This window comes from Acomys minous (genome assembly GCF_964271855.1).
Source record: "Acomys minous genome assembly, chromosome: 3".
Taxonomy (NCBI): domain Eukaryota; kingdom Metazoa; phylum Chordata; class Mammalia; order Rodentia; family Muridae; genus Acomys; species Acomys minous.
In genome coordinates this window covers 107,467,338-107,491,430 of record NC_140485.1, presented here as the reverse complement: position 1 = coordinate 107,491,430, position 24,093 = coordinate 107,467,338, and the positions used below count along the sequence as shown (strand labels likewise).

General features: G+C 37.5%; 1 protein-coding gene across 5 annotated transcripts in view; it reads right to left on the bottom strand.

Moving 5' to 3' along the window:
* PKIB (cAMP-dependent protein kinase inhibitor beta) overlaps nucleotides 1–24,093 on the bottom strand; it is a 99,101-nt gene that overhangs the window by 66,946 nt on the left and 8,062 nt on the right. For 2 of the 5 annotated variants that reach the window (XR_014778274.1, XM_084777251.1), the window contains exons 1-2: nucleotides 18,342–18,447; nucleotides 12,403–12,495 (exon numbers count right to left, since the gene is read on the bottom strand). The exons of 1 other annotated variant lie outside the window; for it this stretch is intronic. The gene's annotated coding sequence lies outside the window, so the exon portion shown is untranslated. Of the gene's footprint in view, nucleotides 1–12,402; nucleotides 12,496–18,341; nucleotides 18,448–24,093 lie in introns of those variants that run through there. 2 more of the 5 variants (XM_084777252.1, XM_084777253.1) reach the window with 1 other exon arrangement.

Below are 24,093 nucleotides of genomic sequence, written 5' to 3'. Positions count from 1 at the left end.
ATGACAACAGACTCCACACACCTTTTGAGAGGTTCGTATTGGAGGCCTCTCCGGAATCAGCTCACAGGGTTAAACCATGTTCTCCGTTATATACCAATAATAATGTAGCCCCATAGCAAATTCAATAAGGGAGAGCCTTCAAAAAATGCAATGAGAATGTGACCTGAAAGACTGTCCTTTTAGCCACACTTCCACAATCACAGCCATAGATAGGCTTATTAAGCAGCAGCTAAAACACCACAGTGCCTTCCAAGGTCGGAAAATATACATTCGGTGACAAATAGCAACAACCAGCTCATGGGCAGCTGTGGACAATGATGTCACTCTGGGACAATGATGTCATCTTTTTAGTTACTGCCTTGACCTTCTAAGGTTGTACATTTACATGTACAGTTTTCTGCCAGTCGAGATTTTAATAATTACTAAAGCAACATGTATGTTGTTTGCAAGCCAAGATAATAGTCTGGCACTTAGTTTATTGACTATTTTGTTTTCTTGAGCATTTATAAGTTATAATTTTAATAAATTTATTTAAAGAGAATATAAATTAAACCTGATACTTAACCCATGACAGATTATTATCTTTAACATGCTATTTAACTTATGCAGAATACACTAGTGTTTTAAAATTCTGTTTCTAACATACTGGTCAACAACGATTTTATTTATTTTATAGATATGCAAAAACATCTTGGAGAATCATGAGCAATTTTGAAGTGAGTTGAATTTAAAAATTAGTTACATTCCTTTTAATCTTAAGAGTTTTACCACTGTCAAAGTTTAAAACCAAAATGAAATAAAGATACCTTTGCTACAGGACCATGTGCCATTGATGACACAAACTCAGTGTCTATCTACTGTCCAGAACTGCTGAGGAGGCCTTCAGCTATAGGAAACCACAGGCCTGGGTTGGAGCTACAAACTTGTTTTTTATGCTGACACAGATAGTTCTGACTCCAAAAGAATGTTGGCCTACCCAAACCTCACTAGAAATGGGCGTGTTCCATCTGTTACTTAACCCTAAATCAAATCAACCGTGGGGCACAACTTTGGTGAGAAGTCCCCAGGAAGGCTATGGACTCTCATGACCAGTGACTTCCAGTTTGTCAAAATCTACTCTCCTCTGTGTTGGGACAAATGAGACAGAGTGCTTCATCCAGAGGAAAGAGGTTAGTTGGTCAGATTCCTGATGCAGAAGAGGCAGCCGAATGGGGAAACGTGACAAGCTGAAGCTATATGGTTACCAGCCATTCTGAAATCAGAATAGCAGACAGTCTCATTATTTTGATGAGGGAGCTCTACGAATCCATTACATTCTATTTGTTCACACATAAGCAACATCATAAATAAAAGAATAGTATCCCATGGAATTATTTCCTCATGAGATGTGGGCTGTGAACTAGAGGACCATCATTAACCTAGCTACATAAGTAAAAGAAAATGGTCAATAAAAATTAAAAAAAAAAAAAAAACAACCAATCCTACTAAAACTCAAACATTGCTACACACATGATTGGTTAGTAAAAATATTAGAGCCATTTTTAAGTTCATCTTTTTTGGGATCATGGTGGACTTGAAGATATTTTGCATCAACTAGCTTTATTGAACAGAAATTATCCAGGGCCCCTCGAGTCAGACATAGAGTTGTGTTGAATGATCCGTGAGTCAGGCAGTACATGAAACTAGGAGAGGGACAGAGAGCTCTGTCCTGCAGCCCAAGTGCAAAAGCCAAGAAGTGAGTTGGCTGGCAACAGCCAGTTCGATTCATTTGGGTATGGCTTTTTGAGGTGTTCCTGCTTACACAGCCAATCAATTGACAAGCTACAGGCCTGTAGCCGGTTGACATCCGATTCCAGAGTTACACTTCAGTCACACATCAAGCTTGTTGGTTTCATTTTGCCTGTGCAAAGGTTGTGGGTTGTGGGCAAAGGTCTGGAGATAAACCCCAGACACAAGAACTCTGTTTACTTTGAGAGAGGCAATTCACCTCTTATGGTCTCACTTCCTTAACTGTCTGATTCTCCATATGACTCATCTGACCTGGTCTAAATCTAGTCACATTTTCAACTTCCCGTCTACTTTAACTTTTATCATCTCCAAATGGCTTCAGTATTCACAACATAGAGACCCATAAACTTAGGATACTGTGGAGGTTAATCACCACGGTCAAGTTAAGCAGTTGTGAAGAGACAATAGAAACACACCTTTTGGTTTCTAAGAAGTAGTTTCCAAGAAAATTTACCTGACTTGGATAGCTTCAATGCATGGACCAGAGTTCCAGACTGAACAAAAAGGCAAAAGTGAGGTGCTTATCAGCATTCATCACTCTGTGCCCCCCCCACCCAACTCTGGTAAGACACCTCATGTCCCCACTCCCATGCCTCCCCAACTCTGATGGGCAGCATACTCAAAAACCTGTGAGCCAAACAAACCCCTCTTTATTTCTTGCACAGCTTTTGTTCACAACAAGAAAAGTAACCCATAAGGATGCTTCCTTCTAACTCTTCCAGCAATGACACCCGGCTGTCATGAACCCTCTTAAGAGGTAAGCAGATGAGTGGACAGGAACAGCACACAAAATGCCTGCTTCACTAAGTGATGCAAAATTCCTAAAAGAGAACAGAGCTTGGAAGGCAGAACCTCAGTGGTCTTAAAAATGTAATGTAAAAAGAAATAGATCCCTTTTGTAAATCTAAAGTACAGAAACCAAACAAACAAACAAACAAAACCACTGAAAAGATAACAGAAATGCATGAGAACAATGTGCACTGCTCATGATGTTTCTGAGTTGACTAACGGTTGCACCATATTAAAAAGGGAGTGTCAGGAAACATCACAATGAAATGTGCCCCTTTCTCAGAAGTAGGAGTTGATTTTACTCTTTACTCTCCATGTTGCTTAAATGTCCCAAGATAACAATTTACAAAAGTTCCTTGACTGGCAATGGGCTCGTGTTACAATAAAATTAAGTTTGAAAACCTTGTAGGTCAAAAATTGTTCTGCACATTTAACCTATGAAACACTAAGGCTTGGAAATGTCCCTTTAGAGTTCTTATTGTTCTTTTCATGGTTGCTGGAAGCTGCAGCTTACTGTTACTGCTTGTCATAGCCAGTGTTGTAATACATGCTGCCGTTGCTGCGAACACTAACATTCGGAGTTCAGAATACAGTTGCTATTGAATGGGTGTCCCTTTCACGTCATAAAGTGGAAAAAATTGCAAAATCAAGCTATCATGAAGTTGGGCACTTCCTACCTAAAGACAATAGAGAGAGTTCTACACACAGAGTGAGCTCACCGAAGGCCAACTGGGAAAGGAAAGCGCTGAGGCGTATTGGCTCATCTACTGTAACTGGCAAGCATGTTGAGCACCAGCCACAGCTCACTGGGTTAATACGGTAACAGACAATTTTAACTGCTTTATTTGCCCTCTGTTAGAATGATCTGGGAGCAGCTCAACCATCCGAGTCCTTTCGGGTTTCTCAATGACCAGTGTAAACTGTTCAGTGATTGATTGCCACAGCATGACTGATAAACAGGAATTGATTGCAGCACACACAGCATCCAAATTCCAGCAAATTCAAACTCACCAAAACATGCACAGGCGTGCTGCCTTTGAACGGGTTGTAGCACAGTCTTTGCCCAAGAGCTCTTCTGATTTAACACACTAGAGTTGACAATCTAGATCCCTTGGCATAATCCAAAAACAACAAGCTGAGCTAAGAATAAATTAAAATTGACCATAAACTAATCACAGACAAGAGAATGCTAACAAAATAGAACAGTTTCTACTGGTATATATTTACAGGCTTTTTTCAAAACATTTTAGAAAGATTTTGTTCTCATGAATGCCTAATGGAAAGGACTTTTAGCTTAAGTGGGTGTCATCTTCACATTCTAGATTGCTGCAGGCAGTCTAAAAGTACTTTCCAAGATGAGATCTTACTTCTTTATTCTAATAGTACCATTTATCAAGTGCCCATCATATCTAAGCATTCTGAATTGCTTTGCTAACAATCATTTTATCTGGTTCTCACCATCATCTTGAGTCATATCTTTCCACTCTCATTTGCCACTACTGGTCCTTTACTACAGAAACGAGGGCTCAGAGATGTTTAATTTAGCTAAAGATTGAGGTAAGTCACAAGGTTTGTTGGCTTAGCTTAACTCAAAAGTAGCCTGGTGGGGTGTTCTTCATGGGAACCCTTCTCATCCACATGGTCTAAATTAACACTGGAACTAGTTACTGTGACATCTGTTAATCACTCACTGCCCCCTTCAGTATTTTTGTCTCACTTATCCACTTCCGGTGTTACATTCAGTCTTAGTGGTCTGAGCTTCTCATCTGTCTCTGAATAAAAAGCAAAAATGTTTTCCTCTGATTTTATCCACTCAGACTAGCTTTGCCTTTTGAATACACCAAACTGATGTCTGTTTTCACATCATATTTTTTATTTTTCTCTTATTAAATATTTATTTTTTAATATACATTTGTATTATTACACATATATAGAATAAACTACCTACAGCAAAAAGAACCATGAAACAATCAGGAATTATATAAATGTTACATTCTTAGTGTTTTGGCTATTTGTATTTGGCAGCCTTGAAGAAGACATCTTTCCTATCTTGGTGTGTCTGAAATTCTGAATGTAAATTAATCTCCATCACAGCTTGTCATTATCAACTTAAAACATCTGTCTAGACCTAAAAACATCTTGACCCCTATATGATTAATTGTAAAAACTAAACTATCTGGTTTTCAACCCAATCAGAGAATTGAGAAGGAATAAAATTACTTGAGTACACAGGGGGTGCAGGTTAGAAGCTTCCCAAATAAGAAGATGACAGAGACAGTTTTCTGCCTGAGCAGTCACGCAAAACTCTCTGTAATGTTGGAGCATCATCTTCAGCCTTCTGGCTCAATATATCTTCCAAATGTATTTGTGAGACAGGAACTATTGAGGACTTGCTTACCCTGTCTTGGCAGAGTTTGGCCATTGACTCTGCAAGCTTGCTCAGGCAGAATTATGTCTGTGGTATAGAAATGAGGACATTTTTCCCAGTGGCTTGTTTGTCACATTTGAAGCCATCTCTTTAATGCTCATCATCCTCTTTGAGGTAGGCTGGGTGTTACCAGAAGTTTACCTGTCTCACTGTCAATGAGTCTTTAAAATAATAAAAACATTTTTAAATGCCAGCCATATTTAGTATGTCTCTGAGGTTTTTGAAGACCTTTTTAAAAAAATTTTTTTATTAATTTATTCTTGTTACATCTCAATGGTTATCCCATCCCTTGTATCCTCCCATTCTTCCCTCCCTCCCATTTTCCCCTTATTCCCCTCCCTTATGACTGTTCCTGAGGGGGATTTCCTCCCCCTGTAAAGACCTTGTCTAACTATTTTACTTTATCTTTCTATAGAATCATATCTATCTGTTGCTCCTAAGATGTATATTCTTGTCATAAAAAGACTAGTAATTGATATGACCATGATTTGCTCAACTAACAATTAACTTGTATAGCTTATTTATCCTAAACAGTCTGCAATAGCACTTTCAAAGTATTGGAAGTAAATCCTGTATTATAAGTGTGTTATATGGGTACAATACCACATATTAGAGTAGAAATATACATAATGTGTGAAGAATAATCTTACATTTGACTCCTATACCACTGTATCTGTATTCTTGAGCCTAGTGAAGTTAGCATGCATCCACAGAAACTGCTGGGCACTCCTGATCTGAAGCTACCCGAGGTCTCCTTAAAGCCATCAGTCAGAAGTTCTTAGGTTCATTACAGCTGAATCACAGGTAACAGTGCCAGGCAGGGGACAAATGGGGCACTGTTTCAGAAACTTCTTGTTGGATGAAGGAATAAGAAAAAGACATTCCCATACTACAGATAGTAAATTAGCACTTACTTTGATGCCAAAGAGAGCCTGCTAAACTTGATCGTTTCTACTTTAGTTAACTACAAAGGTGTCTACCACGTCCCTTTTGTTTGTTGTCTATCTTGTTTTGTTCTCCGCTTTCTCTCCTACAAATTGCTACTTGACAGACCTTTTTTGCTACTGCTGGTTTTTACAGTCTTCAAAAAGTGACAGTCTGGCAAGTGTGAAGATTAACAAGGCTTCGTTATCGTTAGACGAGTGTGTGTTTGATTTTGTTAGTCGTTTAAAATAAAATGGTAGTCTCTTTTTTTTTCTTTTCTTACCCATGAGATAAAAATGTTTCTGTAGTTTTTATTTTTAATTTTAAGACAGTTTTCTGCTGCACATTTTAAAAGTACTTACTAAGATAAAGGAAAAAAAGAGAAAAGAAAGATACCTATTTTAAAATACTTTTGTCCAGGGCTGGAGAGATGGATCAATGATGCTCTTCCAGAGAACCCAAGTTTGGTTCCCAGCACTCATTGCAAGTGGCTTATAAGCACTAGTATGAATTCCAGCAAAATTCTCTTCTGGTCTCCATGGAAACCTTCCTTCTCATGGTACTACACACACACACACACACACACACACACACACACACACCCTTTAAACAAACAAAATACCTATGTGTATTCATAAAGAGTATTGCAAAGGCAGTAATAATGCATTCCTTTCCTATTTTCTTGTGATTTAGACATCTTTCAAGCATGTCTTCTGAGCCAGAAGGATATGTTTGTCAATGGATTCAACTTTCAGAGTACCAAAACGTCTTGTAGGAAAGATACATAAGATGGCTGTTGGCCAAACCCTAAGACCAAAACCTTCTTAACAAGCTATGTTAAGAAACACTGTAGTGTTGATTACAATGATTAAAGTACCAAATTCAACTAAGGGACAATGACCACTGAAGAAAGGTGAGGAAAGATGACTAAATACATAGCACAGCACAATTTAAGCGCAAAAAGAAAAGTGCAACACAGAGGAGAAGAACAAGAAGTTCATTCAGCTGAGAGAGTGCTGGCAGAAAGGCATGGATCAGCATGCATGCTCTCAGGGAGAGCAATAGTGGCCAAGAACCAATGCTCAGCTCAAAGACATGGATCCAACCACAAAGACTAGAAAGGCCATGGCCAGTTGGTCACTCTTTCCAGAATCCAGCTTGTATGCCAACAGGACCTCAGGCTAAGAATGTGTTTCTTTTTCACTATTAGGGCCAATTGGTTGTAATAGTACAGGGTGCTGTTGCTTGTTAGAAAGCTTTTATACTTTTATCCTTTCTAACTTTTAATGTAATTATTGTCATGTGTACCCCCTGTGCATGGAGGTCGGAGACTATGTCCAGAACTCAGTCTTCACACTGTGGCTTTGAGAGACTGAAGTTGTCAGGCTCGGGTGGCAAGTGCTTCTGCCTGCTGAGCCCTAACACTTAAAACCTGCAGTGTATGTTTATGCCACATTTGCTTTGGGGCCCCAGCATCTGAAAAAGAACAGCGGCTCTAGATGGAGGTGAAGCAACCATCTTTGTCACGCTGCACTTTACAATAAAAAGCCACGGGCTGTTTTTCTTCGAACTTTATCACGGTGGCACCCGCTGCTGTTATCTACTGCATTTCAAAGACTGGAATGGCCAAACTTTTAGTAATTATGACACAGTTTCACAAGTACAAAACTTGAATTATTCAAAGATGTTACAAATAACTTCTAAAACATGCACTGATGAGCAAGAATTATAAAAATGTCCACTTAAAAAAATCTCCCACTCTTGTGAATACTGTAGCTCAAATTTAATTGATCTTTTTGATGGAAATTTGCTGTTTTTCTAGGTTGTTGCTTGGAATGCTGTTATTACTTTTAGCTGACCACACAAATACACACACACACACACATATATATATATATATGTATCACAAAGGCACTCACCAATCTATTTTCCTCCAATTATTTCTCATTTTTCTTCATGTACAAATATGAAGAAAAGTGAGATATAATTTATATATACATATGTAACATATATATACATATATATATATATGGATATGTTATGACTTAACATGTCCATCCTTTGGTGATATTTGCTGCAAAGTGTGAAAAACCAACTTAACCATAGGCTTATTCTTCACTAGGCCTTAAAGGATCATATTAGAATTTACTGATTCATTAATTCTACTCTCAAAATAAGCAAAACAAAATCATTGTTAGGGTCATGATGTTTGTGTTTCCTGCTCATTTACATATAAGGAAGTTTTAATGCAATTCAATCTTTCACTCTTCAGGCATGGATTCTTTTTTTAATACTACGGCATACAATATCACAAAGTCATTCACCAATCTATTTTCCTCCAATTACATCTCATCATCTTATTCTTTCATCAGTTTTTATTCAATACTTATGAATTATATTAAAATTATTATTTTCCCGAACTTTAACCAATTATTGTTATGTCATTGAATAGTCAAGACCTTATCAACATGAAATGCTGTATTACATGTCACTTTTATATATTTGCTTTTATATACTTCCAATTAATTTAGTTCCTACTATATTAGTTCCTACTATATTAGTCACTTTAGCATTGCTCTGATAAAATACCATGACAAGAGAAACTTTAAGGAGAAGAATTTTGTGGATAGAATCCACAAAGACAGGAAGAGCATGGTGACAGGAAGGTACAGCAGCAGGGGCAGGATGCTGACTGGTGACGTTTCAACCACACACAAGAAGCAGAGAACAATCAAGAAGTGGGGGTGTGGCTATAAATCGCCAATGCCCACTCTCCAGTGATATACTTCCTCCAGCAAGGGTGCACCTCCTGAAGACTCAGCAGCCTTCCCAGACAGGGCCACCATCTGGAGACCAAGAGTTCAAATACAGGAGCCCACACGGTTTTTATTTCTCATTCCACCCATCACTGCTCCTCCAAGTTTCTATTTTAGTGGGGGCAAAGTAGCTCAGTGTCCGAACTATACCTTTTAATGGGTTTTAATACCCAGAAGTGGCAAATTCTTAAACCATCTTTTTTTTTTCCTCAAAATTTTTCTTTCCCAAGCCACTCATTCTTCCATTCCAATAGCAAGCTTTCCCCCAAATTCTTCTTGAGGTTACAAATTAAGTTACATTAAATTTATAAGTTAATATGGGGTAAATAACACTTATACAGCATTTCCTCTTCTCACTCAGGAATGCAATATACACATTTCTCAGTGCTGACTTTGTTTCATGCTTCTCAGTCTTTTGTTACTCTCGTCATTTAATTCTTATATACTTCCTATACTACTATCTATAAGCATGCAGGACTTACAAATGAGATTATTTTATCATATTGTCTATTTATTGTGAAAAAGTAAACTGTTTGATCCAGTTATCTTTTCTAACCCTGAAACTATGCCCTTTTATTCCGATACTCTTTATTTTGATCTCTTTTCCCAAATAATCATAACTTGGCAACATTACAGCTTTTAAGAGACAACAATGTACAGTATTTAAGACTAAACACTCAAGGGTTAAAGCACAGCAGGAGTACTAATTCAGTTTTGTTACTTAGTGTCTGTGTGAACTTGGCCAAATTGTTTAGCTTCCCTGGGTCTCAGTTTCCAAGTTCCTAAAATGGAAAGAGATAGCAACTAGTACCTCTGAGAAGTTAAAGTTTTAAAAATATGCATTATAAAGAATTTTAAATGGTTTATAACACAGTTAATAATTACTTCTCTTTCTATTTTATACATTAGAATTTATAAAGTGAGCTTAAATTCAGGTGATCAAACTTTTTGCAGTCAACCTTTAAGAGGTTTTTGGGTTGTTTTATTTTCCCCTGATTTCTTGGAAATATTCTATGTTTTAATTAGCTTCTGCTATCATGTGTGTGTGTGTGTGTGTGTGTGTGTGTTAAGTTTGTTTCTTTTTAATTCGCTTTCTAGTCTTGTCATAGCCCCCTCCCTCCTCTCCTCCCAGTCACACCCTCCCCCCATCTCCCCCCTCTCCCCTCTCCCCCCTCTCCCCTCTCCTATTGTTCAAAAAAGAGGAGCCTCCCTTCCCATCTACCCCAGCTCATCAAGTGACATCAGGACTGTGCGAGCTTTCTTCCCCATGGCCGGGCAATGCAGTCCCACCAAGGGGGGGATGATCAAAAAGCTGGCATCACAGTCCATATCAGAAAGAGCCTCCCGCTCCCCTTACTAGAGGACCCACATGAAACCTGAGCTGCCCATTGGCAGCATGGCCTAGGTCTAGCCCATGCAAGGTCCTTGGTTGGTGCTTCAGTCTCAGCAGGCCCCTCTGGGCTCTGGTTAGTTGGCTCTGTTGGTCTTGTGAATCTCCTGTCACCTCCAGGTCCTTTTCTCCTTCCCCCAACTTTTGCTTTTGTTACCTTAACTTACTAAGTGGTATACATGTGTGTTTTCTTAAAATGAGCACTTGGAGTCTGTTAGAAAGTCAAAAGTGCATTTAAGCTGGTAAAGGCTGACTACAAAGTTTAGATGGCTATAGCTTGAACCTTATGATTGTTTCTAAAGAGCATATAACAAATCAATAAATAAGGGTTGTGAGATTTGCATCATTATACTACTCTGAGATCTTACGTCTTCTATAAATACAGTTTCATTAAATGTCAGTTAACATTAAAAAAAAGAAAGTAAAAAATGTAGGTATTATTTTTTGGTCTAGTATTATAAAATGATTTAAATAAAATTTTCAACTTTGAACATCACATTTCAATTACACATACACTCACTGCAATTTTTTTTTTCTTTTGTGATTTGTAATTTCTATAGCTAATATTTTGAAGTTGAGCTTTTTCCTCTTTTGTCACTTTTTGGGGGGGATTCTAGAGTTTAATGTTTTACTGTAAAACGAATTTGTGAAATATGTTACTCCTGTCAGAGTTTAGTGGGTAGAGAAACAATGTGCCCCTTAAGAGTATATATTTCAGCAGCGCAGGATAGATGTCTGAGGAAGGTATGATGCTGTGCTCCTTTCAAGTCAGTATTTTAGCTTTTGCTCTCCACACTGGCCAAGGACATAGGTTTAACAGCAGACAGAATTAGACTCGTATCCAACCTCACCACCCACTGACTAAATATGTGCAGTTGGCCAGCCAGCCTTCCTTACAGACGGCACAGCCCTCTTCACCGCCTCCCAGAGCTGTCATGAGAATGAAGTGGATTCTGTTTATAAATTTTGAGCATTCAGCCCACCATACTGACCCAGTAATCATCTTATATATCATCTCTAACTGTTCAAGTGCAAAGCAAGCATTTATAATTTTATTATTTTCCACACTGTAGAGATTAGAATGGCTCCTGTAGAAATTAACATTTTTCACAAAATTATTTTACTGAAATCATTTCCTTATAAAAAGTAAATGTCAACAATGGTGCTATTCTTCATTGACAAGTTTGAAAACTGACATTAAAATTCAAATTTCCAGTGAGATGTGGAACCCATCACAAGAATTTGAATCTTAGTAGATAAAAAGAAAGTACACACTGGTCTCCAGAAACCCAGGGAAACAGGCAAAGGCCCTGGTAGTGTCTTCCACTTGATCCCACTCTTTTCTTTTCTCTTTGGGATCTGAGTGTAGACCACTTCAGCCCAGGCCAGAGACTATTTCACCGTCCTCCTAATATCATGTAAACTCTAACGGAAACACAACTTTCTCACTCCAGATGGCAGGACACAGAACTAAGGATTAGAGTGGCCTCAAGGCAAGTTCCACTATTATAAAATACCATTAAGATTGCAATATGAAGGTGGCTTACATTTTCAGCATGCCTGTCAAATACATGTCTTAAATGTGGGCATACATGTCTTTATATCAAGATACATATACAGAAGTGGTTTAAAGATACTGTTTTTCCTATTCTTCAAAATGTATTAATTTGAGCTGTATGTCCACCTATCGGCACCATCAAGAGTATTTCCTTGAAAATAGTTATGCAATCTAACATTTGTGACGCTGAGGCAAAGGCCAGGAATTATGTAAATGCTCAAGACCAGCCCAGGCTACATAGCAAGACCCTATCTCACAAAACAAAACAAAAAAAAACAAACAAAAGAAAATATAATTGACATGCATTGCTTACTGTGGTCTCTCAGAAGAATATTTTCAAGGTGAATACTTGATGATATGATTAATTACTCTAGAGAGTTAAATGCTAGAATTTTTAAAGATTTGACTGGGTCATTGGCCTTCACTGAGAGCACAGCTAAAAAGAATAGAAATATCAAAATACATTCTTTCTCATACTGTCCCCAGACCCCCAGGAGATACCACATGGAAATATGCATATCAAGTATTCTGTGTGTATTGCTTGCTATTAACTTATTACTAGAAATTGTTGTCACATAATATTGAGTGACTTTCTAAACTGAAGCCATGTCACCCTACCATTTCTTCTCTGTCCTCTGGCTTTATAGCAACAGCGATACACTCAGTGACAACCTCATCCAAGGACCAACGGGACAAAAAGTTTACCTACCTTTATATTTGCTGCCTAGATGTGGTCTCAGTGACTTTATGATTTTCTCCCTCTCCAGATTTGTCTTGAGTGGTGTTCAGTATATCATGACCACTGAAGGAAAAAAAATGGGAGGGAAAATTGTAAAGATAAATGTCTCTAGTTCTTTGTTCATTATTGAAATGAACAAGTAGTGTTTTTTCTTAGCAAAAACATGTCACTTAAAGATGAAAAAATAATTTTTGTCATAATTTTTGTTTCTCTTGTACTAGGTAGACAAATTTTTGAGCAAATAGTTTCTACTTCATATATATGTAAATAATAATATGAATATGTTATACATAGCATTACCTTCTGAGCAACCTTTCTTATGTTTTTGTCTCAAACTGTAAGAAAAGCTTACTAGCCAGTTAAAATGAAAACACATTTTAAATCATAATTTCAAATTTCCACTTTAAATCTATTCTCTAGATTAGCAGCAGCCTTTCTCAACCATGGGGTTGAAAAAGCGATGTATCCCTGGAGTGGTTGTCTTTGAATCCCAATGCCAAGGAGGAAGGCCATTGTTTTCCTCAATCACTTCACACAATATTGGAATTTCTGGAGAAAAAAAATCCAATAAAATCGAGCTTGCACACAATGCCTCAGTGTCTAACATTAACCTGGAGGTTTGCTGTGAGCAGGCAAGCTGACCCACTTGCACAATTTTTCTGTTTGTATTCGTTCATGTTTTCTACATAAAGTGCTACCATTTTACAGCTAATATTACACAAATCAAGCCCATTATTTTCATTTCCATACATATGTGATAGATGTGGCTACCACTGAAGTCTGGGAAAATAGGCCCCCTTCACTTGAACAGTCAATGTATGTGAACAGACACAGGACAAACACTTATAGTCCCAGTTGAAAAAAAAAATAACGCTTTGTTTTGTTTACATTTTATAGAGATCATCTGATCACTGTTGTCCTAAACCTAGAGTTGGTATCATCAACGTTCTGCTCATCCATGTTGTCCAACTTTAGTATAGTTATACGAGGAGAGGGCCGAGTCTTACACCATGAGTTTAGAGACTAGTGCTGTCTACTCTCTTCTCTTCCCTGCCTTGTTAATCGGCCACCGAGTCCCAGTTGTTCTAGACTCAGGATCTGTATTTCACTCCTTCAATCTCATTCCTTCTGTACTCATCACACGTCTGGCCACTTCCCCCTTGCACAACCTTTGTTCCAGCTCATCATCTCCTGCAGAGATCATGACAGCCCTCGCCAATCCATCTGCTCTAAGACTTTCTTCCTCTAACCCGCCCTCCACAGACACTTCATGTTAATAAATCAAACTTTTAGCGTCTCATGTGTGAATTACATGTAGTGATATTTTACTATGACTCTCAGACTAGGTATCTTTCTCTCACAACATGTACATTGCTTTGGCCATTCTTTTAAGTTGGTTTTCAAGAAATTTGATAATTCTTTCTCCATCATTTCCTCAAACGGGCATTAAGGGCATCAAAAGGGCATTGGCATGCAAAGGCACGAAGACTGATGTAAGTACTGGCTCTAAATCATCCACCTATCAGGTATTGACTTGGAGCCTCATCACATTTGCTTCAGGTAAATGACGGGGCTTTGGCAATCCTGCCTGTCTCTCTAGACTACTCTGGGATTCAAGGACGGTCCTCTACAATGAAGTAGCAACTGTGCAGCTGTTAATCTCCCTGAAGAACAAGAAATAGGAAAAGCAAACAAAAAAAATGGGCTTCTTCTGTCACTAGATCTTTCCTGGGGCCCTGGGAAGGAATCTGTTCACAGTCCTACATCTTCCTGCTTCCCTTGATGGATGGAATGTTCTAAAGAGCGTGCTTCTATGTCCAAAGAAGAGCAGTATATTTATGTGAGTTTGGATTTCAAAAAGACCATGAAGTTAAAAGTGGAGAGAACAAATACTTCAAGTTCTCATGCATGTCTGGAATCTAAGACCATGGGTCTCATAGAGGTGCAGAGGAGAGGAGCAGTCACTAGAGGATAGGAGACAGTGGAACCAGGGGTGGACAGATGCTGTGGAATGGGTAGAAAGTCACCATTAAAAGGAAAGATTCTGATGTTCTACTGCAAGGTGAGGCGACCACAGTTAAGATTATTAATGTTCTTACCACAAAGAAATGATAAGTGTTTAAGATAATGTATGTGCTAATTACCTGAGTTTATAACTTTCCATATGCAACATCATGTTGCATGTCAGTTAAAAGTAAAATAAGACCAGGACTCAAAACAGCAAAAAATTTTGATTTATCAAACGTAGAGTGTAATTAAAATAAGGTATCATTTAGGAGACACGTATCACCCATTTTCTTTAATACATTGTCAATGATACAATAAATTAATAGAAACGTTTAATATAGATATAGCTGGAAAGCTGGCTCAGCCATTAAGAGAACTTGTTGTTCTCACAAAGGACTAGGATTCAGTTCCCAGGACCCCCATCACAACTGCCTGAAACTTCAGTTCCAGGGGATCTGCTATCTTTTTTTTGTTTTTTTGGCCTCTACAGGCATCTACACAATGTACACACACACACACACACACACACACACACACACACCACATACACATACCCAGAGAGATAAAGTTATCTTTTAAATAAATATATACCTTATCTCAATCATTTAATTACAGATTATCTAAAGATATATTTACAACATGGCATTTATTTAGCTTCCAAATGAAAAATACCAGCTCAGTTTCTATATACTCAATATAATGGCCTCACCTCAAAGACACTTTTTGTTTGGCCTAAAAGCTCACAAAGAAAGGTCATTAACGCACTTTTCTCTGTCCTCTAATCTATGACCTTGCATGAACATTCTATTCTGCTGGAGTTCAGGTAAATTTTTTATGAGTGTCTAGCTGATGACACTGGATGAAATAAATGTAGTGTCCTCTTGCCTTGAAACCTCTACTGCTTTATATAAATTAATCCTTAAACAAGGCACTGGGAATCACAAACCAAATGGGGAAAGATAAATATACCCATGGGATAATTGATTTTTTTACCAGACTAGTCGATTAATACTAACTAGCTAGTTAATACTAACAGACTAGTTAATTTAATAGCAATTCTATTCTTTACTGTAGAATAATACACATAAAATTACCATCTCCATCAACTTAGGCAAAGAGTTGAGTATTATACCTATCATATAGTTGTACAATTTCTCTGAAATGTTATCTTCTATGCCCATTATTCAACCATCTCCATCCCACTCCCCAACCTCCCTGCCCTCCAGTAATTATCTTCACTTTTCTGCTTTACACTATATTTTTCTTACAAACCTGTTATTTTGTGACTTAGCATGACATCTCCCAGGTTTACCCATGCGGCAGCACATGTCCAAATTCCCTTACTTTTTAAAGGCTGGATGATACCAGAATCTATATACTATGTTTTGTTTATATATTAGTGATGTGAGTTGCTTCTACATTTTGTATCATGAACCATGGTGAACAACTTACACTTTATTCCATTTAGTCATCATAATCTCTCAGAATGAGTGTTTTTCGAAGCTTGATATGGTGTATCTATCCTCCAGGTCACACAGATAACAAATCCCAAAGCCAGGATTTAAGCTTAGCTTTGTCCAATCTAAAACTGGACACCATGAGACATAATATTGTGCCTTTATTATCTTTTCACATTTATGATTTTTCTCTTGAAAATAAATGATTATCTTTATACTCTTTAAAGTCCTAAAGTATTTTTGAAGGATGGACTCCAAAAACTATTTAAAATCTTATTTATTCGCACTAATTATTTTCTAACCATTTATCCTTCATTCACATCTTGCGCCAAAGAAAATATACTTTTCTATTATATAGAAAAAGAAGAAGAAGAAGAAGAAGAAAAAGAAGAAGAAGAAGAAGAAGAAGAAGAAGAAGAAGAAGAAGAAGAGTGCTAGATGCCTTCTGAGTCTACTCTCCTATGCAGAGAGCTCTGTGAAGACAAAGAAACTTGATCAAAGGAATTCTTACTGAGGAGAGTAAAATCATAAACCAAGCAACTTAGTTCCCCAAGTGATCATGTGGCCTTTGCTTTCCTGTACTTTTTAAAAGTCAAATTCATTGTAAATACTCACTTGGGTGCTCTCATACAACAACTAGTGTTTGTGGCAGGAAATAATGATTAAATGCATGGGTTTTGAAGATTGATTTTTCTGACTTTAAAGCCATACTATTTTTGGCCAAGATACTACGTTTTCTGGAACAGACCAAACTACCGTGGATAAAATGCCTTTAAGAGTCAAGTACCTTGTATATAGTTTTTAGAATCAGCATATTTGTCTATAAACAATGAATATATAAAGAAAATGTGTTGCTTATACACAATAGTTTTTGTCTAGCCATAAAGAAAACTGAAATCTTTACATTTGCAAGAAAATGGATGGAATTAGAAATAAGCTGTACTCAGAAATCAAAATATCACATTTTCTTTGCTATCCAAATATATATATATACACATACTTGTATATATTGTGTTATGAAAGTAAAAAATAGACTATAAGAGAGGACAAAGATATCTCTCCTTTTGTTTGTTTAATTTTTTTTTTTGAGACAGATTTTCTCTGTGTAGCCCTGCTCACCTAGAACTCACTCTCTAGACCAGACTGGACATGAACTCAGAGATCTGCCTGCCTCTGCCTCCCAAGTGCTGGGATTAAAGATGTGCAACACCACCATCCATCAAAAAAAAATATCTTAAGGGAGATTAGAGGAGATAAACTAATTAATGTGACATGAAAGCAGAGATGGAGTATTTGGAGAGAGCAGGAGAATCTGCAGGAGGGAGTAAGAGGTTGGGAGCTGCGTGGGAAGGAAATGAATTAGAACAAAGTATATATGTACATATGTATGATATATATGCTTCATAACATATGCACATATATATGATGCCATAAAAATCCTTTGCTTTGTGCTACCTTAAAAATTAATTTAAAATAGACAAATACCTTTTTAAAGTTTAAATAACATATTATTTTAAGTCACATGGAAAAATTTCAAGCCATAACTATCCCCTATGTGTCATTTCATCAACATGTATTTAAGACAGATGACCATTCCTGCCAAATGTAAATGTACATAGGATAGAAACCGTGTTGAGCACCCTACAGAGATGTTCACTTGCCTGTGACTAATGGCATGAAGTACCTTGGTGATGCTGTAATGGTATGGTCTTACGCAAATCACTGTAAATGAATATGTGTGAAACAGATCTCTGTATGCAAGGCTTAGAACGCATTTTTTAAATGTTTAAGAACTTACGGAAAAATAAAACAGTTCAAACGGAGAATGAGGACTCCACTCCTGATGGAGCCTGGGAATTATCACACCCTATCCATACTGAATCTTGATCTGTGGGACATTTGCCTGAATCTTCAAAGAGATGGCTCAACAGAGACACAGCAGCCCTCTTCAGAGATCTGGTGAGTTTCAACATTTTTTTCAACTCTTAAAGGATACCGTATGTGCTATATAAACATTAAAAATAAAATAAGACAATTTCTGACCTTTCTATATAGAAAGAAAACTCAACAGTGTATGTCAAATCCTAGGAGCAAATTATGATGAATCAAGTACTTGACTCTCTAGGGCCTCTTGACCGGATTAGAATTAGCTTGCTAGCTTTTCTCAAATGTAAATATTTGCCTGGCTAAATAGTAATAACAAGGAACATTAGCTATTCCATGCAGCACAATGAAAAGCTACATCCCGCTAGCCCAGGAGGCTTCTTACAATCAAGCCTGAAGGACAGAAAAGCCACAAGTTTGTGTGTGTGTGAATTTCCTACGCCATTGCTACATACCCGTCCCCAAACTTATATTTAATTCAACTTAGAAACAATTCCATAAAAGGCATGTGTGCCCGTAGTACATAAGTTACCATCCTTTATGATAAGGTCAGACACTTACTGATAACAGCCCCATGCCTCTGAGGGAGGTTCAGACCTTGTCAAGAGAGGACCCTCCACTGCTTTAAAACTCCATGGAGGATGATGTGGCACTAAGAGGCCCCTGGTTGCCCAGCAACAGTCCCTTATGATGGCTCCAAAGGGACTGCTAGGCAACAGTGCTGCTTTTGCCCCAGCTGCTCCTAAGAGCACTCACAGCTCAGTGGCTCTCAAGTGGGCCAGGTTCATGGGATGTTAGTGGCACCTGGTTCTATAACTAGTTACATCACACACACACACACACACACACACACACACACACACACACACACTTCTCAGGAAGCTGTCCGATGTTGCTAAATAAAAATCAGGGCAGAGTTAGTTTCCAGCGTGAAGGAGGCCTTGATTTAAACTCGCTCCTTGGAGACTTACGGAATCTGTCAGAAAAACTAAAGCAACTGAAGCAAAATGCACAACAAAAGCCTAAGTACTAAAGTAAATAATAAATGAGCCAATCTTTATTTAAGTCACACTAAAAGCACACCTTCCAAAGTTCTCGCCTACCTTCTGCTCACAGAAAAGTCTGGAAACAAGAACTAAATGCCAATGTCCATGGAAAACTATGCCTGACATATTTGGAATTTGGTATGATGACACACCATTGTGATTCCAGTATTTGGGAGGCTGCGGAAGACACATTGTATGAGACCAGTTATGGCTACATAGTAAGATTCTCAGGAAGAAAGAAGAAAGGAAGGAGAGGGAAGAAAGGAAGGAGAAAGAGAGCAAGAGACAAAGATGAGAGAAATTTTAATTTTGCAAAATACTGTAGTGCAGAACTCTAGTTTGACCTAGCAACATCTATGTAATTTAAAAAAAAAAATTTATGTATAGTTAAACCCACGTTCAGATGTTCTGTCCCAAAGTCACCATAGTTGCACACACTACAACTCAACAAACCTAAATTCGTCACATTTTTCCAGATCTGACCTACACTTTGAAGGCAACACATTATGAGTAAACCTGAGAACTTTCTCCATCCAGCCACGTGTTCGGACCTGTCCTCATTCTCCCCTTAATTCAGTAGAGAAAGAGCAATTCATTGAGAGAAGCATGGGCCGGCAGCCACGGCATCACAGTACAAATGAAATTCAATCCCCCTCCAACTCGAAGCCTGCAGTAAAGGCCAGGCACACAAGACACTTCTGGATCTACTTCCTGTTCAGCTTCAAGCCCCTACAGCACACTTCCATTATGCTGAGTGAATCACAGTTCCTCAAACACACCTTGCACTTCATATTTCTTGCATTTTTCCCAGAACATACTCCTCTTTACCTGAGAAGTGACTGGTTATCTTCTAAGATCTGGCAATAATGTCAGCCTCCTCAGAGTAAGTGGCCCTAATTTCAAGATTACCCGTAAAGATAGGTGATCACGCTCATACTTGATTAAGGTTGCTATGGTGACTTTAGTCACATTGTTCTGAAGCTGTTTACCTTCCCAATAACCTTTTGCTCTTCAACAGCTCAGACCACGCCCAACTTGGTCTTGCTGAGGCTGGACCTAGTCCTTAGAATTAAGGAGGTGACCATGGTATAATGTATTGTTGATTAGAGGACACAGTACTTCTGAGGGAAATTGTATAAATACACAAATGCTGGGTGCCTGTTGGTGCCTTTGGCTTTTTCTATCTCCTATGTGGCCTCCTAAGCTATAATGACTGCCGTTACACTAACACATCAGATACCCCTTGATTGACATAGTCCTTATAACCTGGTCACCTGTGTTTTCTGTTCTTTTCTTCTTTTTCCTTGCAGTACCAACCCAGCTCTTTGGCAAGTAGCACAAGCATTCCACCACTGACCGGAATGCCCAGCTTGTGTCTCTCTTACTATACTAACAATAATCATAATAATGCACTACCCAAGGGAGCCATATATCCAGGAGCTGATTAATCACTGACATTGATCTGGATCCCATCTCAGAACAATAACTTCCGATCAGCAATTGGGTTTTGCTTGGTTTTTGTTTTGAGATGGGATCTCATACAGCCCAGGCTGGCTTGAACTTGTTACATGGCCAAGCAGGACCTTGAGTTTCTGATTACTGACTTGCATCACCTTGTTTGGTTTATGTGTCTGGATTGAAGCCAAGTTATTCCAACTGTAAAATCTTTAAAAAAAAAAAAAAAAAAGCTTCCAAGTCTGCATTTACTCAACATCTGCCTCTTTCAAAGTACTAGCTAGGAAATTAAATAGGACCATGAGAAAATAATGCACAAAAAGCCCATGCATCCAGCCCTCGTTCACAATATCACATGGCCGTTCTTTCTCTCCACCACCCCAGGAGCTAGAGCTACACATCAGCCTTATTCCACAGGTGTATTTATTGCTGCAGAATCCTAGGGCCATCCATGCCCGTGCTTGCACAACTCTCAAGCACTTTTAAGCCAGGAGCAGCGTGGTTATCTAACTTGATCAAACTCTTGAGGACTGGAAAGCTTAATTCCTAGCCTGCCTGAGTTGGCACACATGGAGATAATTATGAATCTATTGAGTTGAGGAGTTACACACCCTACGAAGTCTCTGTGTCTTCAACTCAGGAACCAGGGTTGTTAGAAGCAGTTGCCAGATCACTGGTGTGTGGAATCAGAGGCGAATGATGAATGGTAAGTATCTACACAATTGTGCATGGTACCATATAGCTTAAAATAGGTGCACTTCAAAATAACATAGATATGTTTATAGGTTAGAGTGCAAAATGGATATACATTATATACATTTTAAGATGGATATGAAATTTCAAAGAAAATAATCTTGCCACCAGATTTAGTTATTCCTCTACATTTCTGTGGCCTTTAATGGAAAAAAAAAAAAAGAAGCCTTTGTCTTTGGAACCCACTCCTAGATTGTGTTAAGCTTGGGATTTCTTCAGTTTCACAGACACGGACACACAGACACACAGTCACCCTTCCTCCTCCTCCTCACCTCCTCCTCCCCCCCCCCCTTGGAGCTAATCCACAGTCACCATGTTTAAATACAGATTGTGTTGTACCTTAGACATACCTTTGTTTTGGGGTTGCAGGTTAAACTTTACAATATCTTTTTAAATTTTTGAGGTAAATATTTTTCATTCTCCACCATTAGTCCTCAATCCGCATGTGCCTCCTAGACCCAGTCTAAACCCTTATGAGCATAAAACAGACCTTTACAATAACATTACAGTCACAGCAGTGGAGATGAAGTAGATGCCAGGGGAAGTGATGACAAACAAATGCTGTTATCTCTATAATGTGAACACACTGAAGGAGCAAAAGTGAGAAATGCCTGGAAAATAGGACAAATAGGTAGTAGAGCTGAGTTCTGAAGCCAGAGCTAGCTCAAGCTCATTCTTTCTGCACTACCTTTGTTGGACGGCCACTTGATATCACTAATCTCTACCTATTTGGCAATAGATCAGAATCCTCTATTATTTTACAGATTCTGCCAATGATCATTTTCTTTCCATCACATATGGATATAAATATTACAATTATAAAATGTACTTTCTAACACACATACACGTATATATTTAATCTGATATATATTCATTCTGATTTATATGTATGAATACATATGATATGTAGACTATATTCAGTCTGATATATATATAATATATGTACATATATACACATATTTTTGTATCTCTATGTGTATAAAAAAGCTATATATACATATGTAGAGAATATATATAGAAAAAAAAATATATATATACATATATCAGACTGAATATATATATATATAGAGAGACTATATATTCACAATAGCCACATAATTAGCACAAAATTTTCAGGCTGATACATATGTAAGTTTATATGTACACATACATAGTATGTACATTTGAACATATATACATATACATGACTGAAATTTTGTGTTTAAATTTGTGGCTAATATTAATTAATACCACTTTTTATTAGCAATACACACACACACACACACACACACACACATATATCACTCATAGATTTGTTCACATATAAACAACCAGCTAAAATGGATTCAGGTTCACAAACACACAATATTCATTAACATTAGCCACAAATTTAGCCCCAGTCTTCATTCTGGTATTTAAAACCCTCCACAACAGCTTCATCTCCACTTCTACTCTTAACCTTCTCAGGATCCTGAATATTCACAGCTTTCCCTTATTTTTTTTTTCTGCATTGTACTTTTGTTCCTGCTACCTTCTAACTCAAGGTTATTTTTGTTGTAGTTATTGTTGTTGTTGTTGTTTTGGGTTTTTTTTTGTTGTTTTGTTTTGTTTTGTTTTGTTTCCCCATGGAATTTCCTTGAGTGCTTAAAGGACCACTCAGTTACTACATCTTCTGTGCAGTTCTTTGCTTAACCTTCAAGTTTATCTTTCTCTTCTTTGAAGTCTCTGAAGTGTCTCATCACTTTCTTTTTCTTTCCTAGATGGACAGTTAGGTTTATTAGCTTTGATCACCTGCTGTGAGGACACAGGATTCTTAACACCCTATAAAGAAGGCAGAGTCTCATATTCACATATATCACTAATAAACACACAGAAATGCCTGCAACTAAGAGGATGATTTTAACTGGGCATTTGTTTGTTTAAGTTTAGTTAGGCTTTTACCTCAATTAAGGTTTTTTGTTTTGTTTTGTTTTGATTTTACAACCCTTACCAGCAGTTTTTTTGTGCTGATTTTATGATGAGCAATTAAACTCAATTTCTTCTTAGTGGTATAATCATGTTGAAAAAAAAACTGGTCTCGAAAAATAAGAGATTTGTCTGCTATCACATGACTAATTAAAAGCAGAGGTGGCCACATAGCAAACTTTTTAATTTGCAGCTTATTGAGTTATTATCTCCAAAATTTTTGTCCATATTTTCTCAAGTGTTAGCCACAGACACATAATTATTTAAAGGAGAAATATTCTCTTTCACAGTTATTGTTTCTCTTTAAATTATTATTTGAATGCAGAATATATATAATAAAATATATTAATGATAATTAAAGAGGATTATACTGAACAATATTTCTATAAAGCTTACTTTGCAATCTAAAAGGCCAATAATACAGCAAAACATCAAGATATTAAAAGTTACTGTTATTCAGTCCAAATAAGTATCACTAGAAACCTACATGCTAATAATATTCATGGTTTTCACACATAAAATGACCAGACCTTCCTTTGCACCTCTGACTTCATTTTAACCCATCCATCCTCAGGTTAGAAGATGTCATTAAGGATTTTCCTTGTTCAAAATTTCCGTTAAGGAGTCTTCTTTCTCTACTCACACTCTGCCAGATTCACTCATTTCCAAGCATGAGCCTGAGACCACGGCCAGATTAATCAAAGTTTCACAAGTCCCTAATCACAGCTATTTGTTCAGCTGTGGCATGACTCACACCTGCCCAGAAAGCTTGGGCTGTTTTCCTCCATCACTGCACTTGCTTCAAAGATGGGCTTGTGGTACAAGCTGATCAAGCAAGAGACAGGTACTAAAGCCCTAGGGAGACATACATTTTTTTTCTCTTTAAATTAGAAAACAGTTATAGAATGGATGGTAGCTTCTTTTTTTTTTTTTTTTTTTTTTTTTTTAGTAAAGCTTGATACTGAAGTAAAAATCAAGAGGTAGAAAGAAGCTGGTTTCTTTCAAAATAATTTAAATTCTGCATCAAGCTGTGACTAAAAAGCTGAGTATTAATATTTCATAAACCTCAAAAACACCCCTTGTCCCTTTGTGTTAACTTGAAATAGATTCCCAAT